General features: G+C 42.8%; 1 pseudogene; it reads left to right on the top strand.

Annotated features, from left to right (window-relative positions):
• The first annotated feature begins 5758 nt into the window (after window positions 1-5758).
• Window positions 5759-9031, top strand: LOC143888346 (pentatricopeptide repeat-containing protein At4g14850 pseudogene; annotated as a pseudogene).
• Window positions 9032-9959: the final 928 nt, after the last annotated feature.

The following is a 9959-nucleotide window of genomic DNA, read 5'->3' as shown; positions in this document are numbered from 1 at the left end:
TCTTAGGACTCCAAATTAAACAATACAAAAATGGAATATTTTTAAATCAAGAAAAATATACAAAGGAGTTATTAAAGAAGTATGGCATGGATAGCAGTAAGACATCAAGAATTCCCATGAGTACTACTGCTAAGCTAGAAAAAGATGAATTTGGCAAATCTGTGGATCAGAAATTGTATAGGGGTATGATAGGTAGTTTGCTCTATTTGACAGCCAGCAGACCAGACATTATGTTTACTGTCTGTCTCTGTGCTCGATTTCAATCGGATCCTAAAGAATCTCACCTATCAGCAGTTAAGAAGATCTTCAAGTACTTAAGAGGAACCCAAAGTCTAGGACTGTGGTATGAAAGATCATCTTCCTTCACTCTCATCGGATATTCAGATGCAGACTTTGCTGGATGTAGAGTAGATAGGAAAAGCACTAGTGGGACTTGCCAATTCTTGGGTAAATCACTTGTTTCATAGTTTAGCAAGAAGCAAAATTCAGTAGCTCTGTCCACAACAGAAGCAGAATATGTGGCAGCTGGAGCTTGCTGTGCTCAAGTCCTATGGATGAAAAGCACATAAATGGAAAATATTCTCATCCAATGTGACAATACTAGTGCTATATGCTTAACAAAGAACCCCATACAACACTCAAGAACAAAACACATTGAGATTAGGCACCACTTCATCAGAGATCACTCACAAAAAGGGGATATTTGCTTAAAATATATCAACACTGAAGATCAATTAGCGGATATCTTTACAAAACCCCTTAGTGATGATAGAATTTGTTATATCCAAAGTACCTTAAACATTTGGAGTGCGGATCAAATTAAAGAAATTGCCAAATAAATACTTTGTGCCTTTAACCAGCTTATTTATATAGTATTTATATATATAATCTTTGTTTGGTAGTATCTGCATGAATGAGATGTCAAATTTTTAATCTTAAAAATCACTCAATTGATATTCTTAGCCTTCTTAGTTTTTCTAAGTTGGAGAGGTATCTTCACTTTAATTAAAATACCTAACATCTTGACGTATGTCAACATCTCGATCATGAACAGGTATATGTGCATTACTTGGTTATATATTTTTATACCATAAGCATTGATTTAGGGGGAGTTATCTACTCCTAAAATTTTTTTTACACCCTTTCTGTCGATGACAAAAGGGGGAGAAGGTTTGAAATTGATTATCTATTCAAATTTACTATATGCACCTTATGCTTATAACTTGTATCATTTATATGTGTGCATATATTGAGGGGGAGTTCTAGTATTCACTTGCCTACTATGTCACTCCACACACACCTCATAATCAATTTTGTTTGTCATCATCAAAAAGGGGGAGATTGTAAGCCCAAGGGTCTACTCTCCTATCTTGTTTTGATGATTCTAAACATAATTGATTGTGTTTTTGAATACTAATCAATTTGCTTTGAAGTGTTGTGTTTGAGATAGGATTGATCATTGAAGAAACCAACACACAACATGGTCATGCTTGGAGATATCCCATACAAGAGTCAAAGGAGCTAAGTGAAGCTCACCTCATCTCTCAAGCAAGCATACACAAGATGGAAGATCAATTGAAGACCAAGACTAAAGAGAAGTTGAAAGCTACATAGGTATCATTGTACATCATTTCTCTTTAGATTTCCAAGTCAAGGCAAAGTGTTTTCAAAATGTTTTTTAAAGAACACTTAAGAACTTAAAATGGAATAGTGAATGCTTATGTGGTAGACCAACATGTTGGGACCCTCATAACCATTCCAAAATAATCATAGGAGATGAGTTCCAAAAGCCAAAAATCAAATAAGAAATAAAATCTCAAAATATGTGGATTTTTAGGCTTCTCGGAACTCCGAGAGTTCCCTCGGAACTCCGAGAAAAGGTCCAGTAGCGTCTGAACATTTTCTCGGAACTCCGAGAAATTTTCTTGGAACTCCGAGAAATGGTCCAGTAGAAAAATTCCATTTTCTGGCCGTTGTCTCGAAACTCCGAGAATATTTCTCGGAACTCCGAGAATGGTTCTCGGAACTCCGAGAACCCTGCGACAGCTCAGAATATAGCCGTTGGGATTTGAATTAATTCTTGTTTTTTGATATTTCCACCCCCAAACGGTCATATTCTTTGGAGAGGCTATAAATACAATATGTAGAGAAGTTTTTCACTCTCTCTTGATTTTTGAAAAACCCTCTTAAGCACTCAAGCAAACTTGCAACCCTTTCAAGCTTAAGATTTTTGGTTTTTCCCAAACTTGCCTTTCACTTGTGAACCTATTGAGTTTGGATATTTTAGAGCTATCACTTGCAAATCCTTGTTGAAGAGCAATCAATGAACTACAAAGGGCATCAAGCTTTCAAGAAGAAGCCAAGCTATCAATCCTTCATATCTTGTATAGGTGGCTAGGGTATTCCGTTTTTAATTCCCTAGAGAGCAACCGCTTAGAACTCGGCGGAGAAGGAGAGTCTTTGTAAAGGTGTAAGGGCATCCTTGTTTAATATCCCTTGGAATTGTAACCGCCTCGGAGCCGGGCATCGTGGAGGTCTCCAATAGTGGAATCCCTCAAGTGCGACCTTGAGTAGAGTGGAGTAGGCCGTTGGCCGAACCACTATATATCGGTGTGTCATTTCTCACTCTTGCATTTCCATTATTGTTTGGCTTGGCATTTTCACTTTGTTTTTCAATTATATTTGCACTAACCAAATATTTAATTAAGTGAAGAAAAATTCCAATTAGGGTTCATAGGTAATTTTCAAAAGGCCTAATATTGAGTTAAATTCAATTCACCCCCCCTCTTGACTATTTCATCCAGTGATCATTTTCACCTCTGGGCGCTGGCTAATGTAGATCCAACCCCCATCCTTATGCCTCTTCAAGTGCGCACACGCGCGGAATAACGGCACAGACAAATTTCTTTGAAGCCGGCCCTGGACGAGGTACATGAACCCGATCAGCGTCCTCTATGAGTTCGGCACAACCTGAGCCGGAGCCAGCCCGTAATATTGAAGGACCGCAATGAAGAATGGGTGCAGAGGGAACCTGAGTCCGGCCCTTAACGACTCGTCGTATATACAGACGTCGGAGCTTTCGTTGCAAGCCCTATCTCCCTCTATCGCGGCCCTCAGCCCGAACCTTAGGGGAATAATGTACCTATCCCTAATGTCTCCCAGCCTGGACTCATCAAGGATGTTCTCCTCGTAAAGAGCCTGGATGTTGTACTGGGGATTGGCGTCCATCCGGGCCCTAGCTACGACCTCGACGGCCCAGCCCGGGAGGAATGTTGTGGACGCCTCAGCAGCGTCGCTACCAACACTCGCCTCTGCTCGGAGATAACTATCCGTGGGGGCCGGGGTGGTGTTCAGATCCAAAATCACCTCGTCCTCACTATCTACAACTTCTACACTAACACCGGGACTTGCCATGTTTGGCCAAGGAGTCTTGGTCCGGATTACTTTGGGTCATCCCCGACGAACTAGACCCTGAGCTACTGGAAGAAGACTCCCCTGAAATGGACTCCGAACCGGACTTAGAGCTAGAGTTACTACAAGACATGAACGCAGGAAAAGAAACGAATAAAAGACGCGCTCAAGAAAATTACCGGACCGAACAGAGAAGAGCTCCTAAATCCGCGGACGATCACAACCTCTAGCTAACCGCGCCGAGCAGGCAGAGCAAGAAAGAAAGAAAAAGGGGAGACAACGAAAGTAAAAGTGAAATGTGAAAGGTAAAAACCCCCTTTTATAGACCATGGCTAAGGCGGTTCGCATTTAATGAAGAGCACGCGCTTCGAGGGCCCTTACATGGGTGCCACGTGTCTTTCATTAATGATGGACACAAATTTTGTGGCAAGGGCGTGAGTAAATACGCGCATATCTCCAAGGGGCTAAGGGACATTAGTAAGGTGCTCGTGTACGGGATAACTTTAAAGCGTCAAGAAAATCTGTCCGGTCCAAGCCGGACAGAATATGGCGCATCCGCTACGCGAAGAAAATCTGTCCGGCCCAAGCCGTACAGAATATGGTGCGTCCGCTACACAACAAAAATCTGTCCGGCCCAAGCCGGACAGAATACGCTACGCGACAAAAATCTGTCCGACCCAAGCCGAACAGAATATGGCGCATCCGCTACGCGACAAAAATCTGTCCGGCCCAAGCCGGACAGAATATGGGGCGTCCGCTACACGATAAAAATCTGTCCAGCCCAAGCCGGACAGAATATGGCGCGTCCGCTATGCGACAAAAATCTGTTCGGCCCAAGCCGGACAGAATATGGGGCGTCCGCTACACGACAAAAATCTGTCCGGCCCAAGCCGGACAGAATACGCCATGCGACAAAAATCTGTCCTGCCCAAGCCGGACAGAATATGGCGCATTCGCTACGCGACAAAAATCTGTCCGGCTTGGGCCGGACAGGATATTGCGCATCCGCTACGCGACAAAAATCTGTCCGGCCCAAGCCGGACAGACTGCTTTGCCGGGTAAAATTCCGGACTGATTTCCAAGCCGGACAGATAGAAATTCCGGACTGATTTCCTGGCCGGACAGACCAAATTTCAGGACTGATTTCCAAGCTGGACAGATAGAATTTCCGGACTGATTTCCTGGCCGGACAGACAGAATTTCCGGACTGATTTCCAAGCCGGACAGATAGAATTTCCGGACTGATTTCCTGGCCGGACAGACAGAATTTCCGGACTGATTTCCAAGCCGGACAGATAGAATTTCCGGACTGATTTCCTGGCCGGATAGACAGAATTTCCGGACTAATTTCCAAGCCGGACAGACCAAATTTCCGGACTGATTTCCAAGCCGGACAGACCAAATTTCCGGACTGATTTCCAAGCTGGACAGATAGAAATTCCGGACTGATTTCCTGGCCGGACAGACCAAATTTCCGGACTGATTTCCAAGCCGGACAGATAGAATTTCCGGACTGATTTCCTGGCCGGACAGACAGAATTTCCGGACTGATTTCCAAGCTGGACAGACAAAATTTCCTGACTGATTTCCAAGACGGACAGATAGAAATTCCGGACCGATTTCTTGGCCGGATAGACCAAATTTCCGGACTGATTTCTTGGCCGGACAGACAAAATTGCCGAAGTGATTTCCTGGCCGGACAGACAAAATTTTCGGACTGATTTCCAAGCCAGACAGACAAAATTTCCGGACTGATTGCGCGGGCCAGACAAACGGCTTCGCCGGACAGACTCCCCCCGTTCAGGAATATAACTCCTCGCACTTCTCCAAATAACTACAATGACTTGGAGAACTGGGGGGCAACTGATGGGGTATGAAAAACAGCAGCCAATTAGCTGTTGACACGTGGCTCCAGGATGGCCCACCACAAATCCAGTGCGGCCCAAGGGTAGTTTGGTAATTACCTAAGGGTAGGTAAACTTAAACCTGTAAGAGGCCGACACCTGTCCTGGGGCAGGTAATCCAACCACCCCAGGTTTCCCTCTATAAAAAGCCTTTAAGGGCTCAGACCAAAAGGTAATAACTTCTCAACCAACTCTTAAAAACTCGCTCTGCACTCCTGCTCATACTGACTTGAGTGTCGAAGGGCTTGTCCGGAGTAACGACTTCAGGTTTGTCTTCTGACCTCATTTGCTCTTGTGCAGGACTCAGCTCCTTCATTTCGGCTCCTCGAGTCCTCCAGCTCAGCCCTTACGTCACTGCCGTATCTGTTACCGATTTTTGGCCTAACAATGAGCACAGAGTTGCTCTATTCTCTTTCTTTATCCAGTAGGGAAATGCAACTCCAATGAGGAAGAGGCGAAGGCCGAAGGCCCTTCTAAGGGGATTACAGTGGTATGTGAAAGAGCAAGGCTTACTCGTAATCACTGAAGGAGATTCGACTAATTTCTTGGCATGGGCTACCAACAAGGCAGTTCGCCTAGCAAAGGAGCGGAAAAAAATTCACCAGACTGCTAATCAAGCTTGATGAAGATGTTCTTTATGATCTTTTTAAACCATTGTTTTTTGCAAGCCTCAATCTTGCTATTGAGATCTTTGTTTGAAACCTGAGCCCACTGCTCGCCTAGTGATCGTCCATCAGGACAATGCTCCCAATCACCAAGCATATATCATGTGTTAACTGAGTGATGGTTTTTTTCGTTCATCAAGACAAGATTGTCTTGCTAGTCAATCTCTTTCCTTAAGATCTATAATGGTTTGAAATTAGCAATGGGATGTTGGACCAGAATGCCCCTTTAGTTCTTGAAGGTCACTTCCATCTAGAAAGGCAATCGTGGTTAGCATTTTTTCTAACAAACACCCTTGAGACCTATGTATGCCACCTAAATATGAACGAGTGTGTTAATTCTGCTAGGGAACACAGGTCTGGTCGTTGGCCTGACCTTGATTAGATGATTCTAACCCTGTATTTTTTAAAGCTTAAAGCGTTGATTTTTTTTAGCCTTGATCTAATGGATGGGTCGACTCATGATGGTCAATAAGATCAATGGTCTCGATTATACTCATATGTCCCCATGCGGATCCAATGTTGATCATTGGGATCGAATCCAAAGAGTGATTGTCAACTCAGATATTTCGTCTTCTAAGAGATGGATAAGTAGGAATGGAAAGTGAATAAGGTCCAGGAAAAGAAGGAAAATCCATCCACCTCCCAATAGATTCTATTCTTACTGGAGATCGGAGATGCATGTCCTGTGATTCCCACAATTTCAAAAGGAGAATGGAATGTCAACGGTGCATAAAGAAAGATGATGATAGATCAAAGAGACAAATTTGTTAGCTGGAGAACAAGGACGGTCAAAACATGTCATGGCCAAAATAGGGAAATGTTTATATACTGGATGGGGGGATGATGCCAGTCAAAGGAAAATTTTAAGCATGAAATTTTATTTTGAGTCAATTTGAGGACGAACCTATGAAGAATTGTATAATGGGAGGTTGTGCTCTAGGGGAAAACTAGAATTCATGTCTCCTTGGAACGTCACCTCTAAACACAGGTGCCCGAACGATATGGCTGCGATTTTTCGGAAAATGACTTGGGATATTAGACTTGGGAATGTCCTATATCTTTTAGAGATGGATTGAGGGGTGATAGTTTGTAACTATATTGAGAGAAAGGGGGTGGGGAAATGACTTGGGATATTAGACTTGGGAAGGACTTAATGATAGCAAAATTAATAATTTCTTCTCTTTAGGGTTGCCTAGCAAGCATCACATTTCTAGCCATGAATCTGATTCAAGGATGTGGGTGTTGGACAGTTGCAGCAAAAACGATCAACATTTGTGAAAAACTCAGAAGAAGCCAATTCCGACTTGCCAGTTGTTGCATTCTTTGTAAAGAAGCAAAAGCAGAATAATCAGTATGTCATCTAATGGTACATTGCTCATTCTCATGGTACCCTTTGGTTCGCCATTCTACATAGCTTTGGAGATTCATGGGTATTTCTATTTTCAATTAAGGAGATTATCCTCAGTCGGTGTGGGAGTTTTTTTGGAAGTGTCAGGAATCTCTTTTGGGGATATTCCATTCATCATGGTTTGGCAAATTTGGAAGGAGATGAATAATAAAAAACCAGGCCACGCCAGTGTGGGAATTTTCTGTTATTCAGATGAAAATGGACTAATGGTGTATTCAGTGTCAGTCGGAGTTTGTCATTCAAACGAAGTGGATGCAAGGACACTACTTTGTGGACTAAAGATCTCTGTCTCAACTTATAAGTTGTCACCTTATCATTGAAGAAGGTTCAGCAAGTGTGATCACATGGTCGAGTAGAAAATCGAACAGGGTAGAGAGATACCATTGTAGAAATTCTTGATAGTTGCATCAAGATAGACTCCCTATTACAGCATAAACTTAGATCAGCTAATGAGATGGCGAACAAACTAGCAAAGGAAGGTGCAGAGAGGGAAGGGTTACTCAACTGTGATTTATTACCCTTATAGAAGGGTCCCACCAAATGTTTTGGTGTCTGTAGCATGGAATTTGATGGACTGAAGTGCTACAAGTTGGGATATGTGAGGGTTTATTAGGTCTTAGAGACCAAATTTGGGACTGCTTGTCGTCTAGTTCTGATTTCTGCTGTAATTACTTACTTTTTCTTTAGTTTACTATAAAATTGTGGAAAATGGTAACTGTTACCATTCAAGAAAGATATGATTGAGGTTTCTTACCATTCATGGGTTTCTTACACGAACCATTCATGGGTATCTCACATGATGGGAACCCAAGAAGCCAAACAGCTCATATTTTGGTCCTTCAATCTTATGATTAGAATTGTTTGATAAGGGTGATTATGAGGCCAAGGGTATGGAAATAATACAGTCAGGCTATTCGACGCAGCGTTTCACTTGGATGGATTCACAATAATATGTTTTACCTTTTATTGCACACTAGCAAAATATGGTGCATTTCTGATCATCTCATATAGGTTCATCTTCCAGTTTTCATTCCCACTTTATTTATTTATTTTTTGTTTTTTGAAGAATGAATTTGTGCTGGTATGATCGCTGCCCTTTCCCACTTTACTTAATTCGCTATCATTTTGAAAAATCAATCCAGGTGGGAAGAAGCCACAGATGTAAGGAAGGAGATGAAGGATGTGGGAATAAAAAAAGGTCCAGGATGCAGTTGGATCACTGTGAAGAACACTGTCCATGTTTTCCAGGCAAAGGATACTTTGCACGAGATGAACATCGAGATACAGGCAATGCTAGCGAAACTAAGGAGAGAGATGAAGGCAGCCGGATATGTCCCTAACACAAATTTTGCATTATACGATCTCGAGGAGGAAGAGAAAGAGACCGAGGTATTGTTCCATAGCGAGAAGTTGGCACTTGCCTTGGGGCTCATTTGTATTCCTCCAGGGATTCCTATAAGGATCACAAAGAACCTTAGGGTCTGTGGAGATTGCCATAGTGCAATCAAGTTCATCTCAGGTATTGTTGGTAGGGAAATTATTGTGAGAGATAATAATAGGTTTCACCATTTCAGGGATAATCAATGTTCTTGTAGAGATTATTGGTGATTATTTGAATTTTAATCCTCCATCAAATTAACCCATTTGGATTTTGGTCACTTAGAATATAAATAGGATTATGATGAAAATTTTCTGAAGGATTCATTAGCCGACCCCAACTAGTTTGGGACAAAGGCTTAGTTGAGTTGAGTTGAGAATATAAATGTAGAAGTAGATTGCAAGTTACAGATGTAAGGAAAAGGTTATGATGGAAAGTATACGAGTTGAATGTGTGTGTACATCAAATGCATCTTGCCTTAATTACTTGGTGCAGCAATTTGGTTTCAGTGAAAAGCTTGTGGAATGAAATTACAATTTTTTTCTTCCATTATATCTGAAGTAAGCAAAGTGATGGGGTGTAAAAACACCAGCCTCTAGCAGGCCTCCAGCTGTCCTGGAGTAGGTGAACTCCAGCCTGTCACAGGCCTCCACCTATCCTGGAGTAGGTGAACTCCAGCCTATCACAGGCCGCCACCTGTCCTGGACACCTGTCCCAGAGTAGGTGAACTCCGGCCTGTAGCAGGCCGCCACCTGTCCTGGACACGTCATCGAGTTTCCCTCTATAAAAGGGGGTTCAAAGCTCAAATCAATGGGTAATAAAAAAACCTTCTCTCCACTCTAAACTCTTAAACTAGCTCTGCACTCCTGCTCATACTGACTTGAGTGTCGAAGGGCCTGTCCGGAGTAAAACCCGGGTTGGTCTTCTGACCTCGCTTGCCTTTGTGCAGGACTTGGCTCTCTCGGCAAGACTCAGTCCCTTCACTCCACTTCACTCTGGTCCTCAATGACCTAGTTCCTCTAGTCATTCAGCTCAGCTCTTACATCACTGTCGTACCTGTTACCGATTTTCGGTCTAACAGATTGGCGCCCAGAACTAAAAGTTGTTCCAATAAAAATGGCAGGGCGCAAGAGTGCGCGAATACCAACGGCGCGGACGACTCAAGATGCACTACCTCGCAGGACCCGGAGTGA

The sequence above is a fragment of the Tasmannia lanceolata genome, unplaced genomic scaffold (assembly GCF_043159265.1).
Source record: "Tasmannia lanceolata isolate RefF3 unplaced genomic scaffold, GAP_Taslan_0.1 ptg000012l, whole genome shotgun sequence".
In the NCBI taxonomy this organism is placed as follows: domain Eukaryota; kingdom Viridiplantae; phylum Streptophyta; class Magnoliopsida; order Canellales; family Winteraceae; genus Tasmannia; species Tasmannia lanceolata.
The sequence above is the reverse complement of the archived record's forward strand: the minus strand, read 5'-3'. Positions and strand labels throughout refer to the sequence as shown.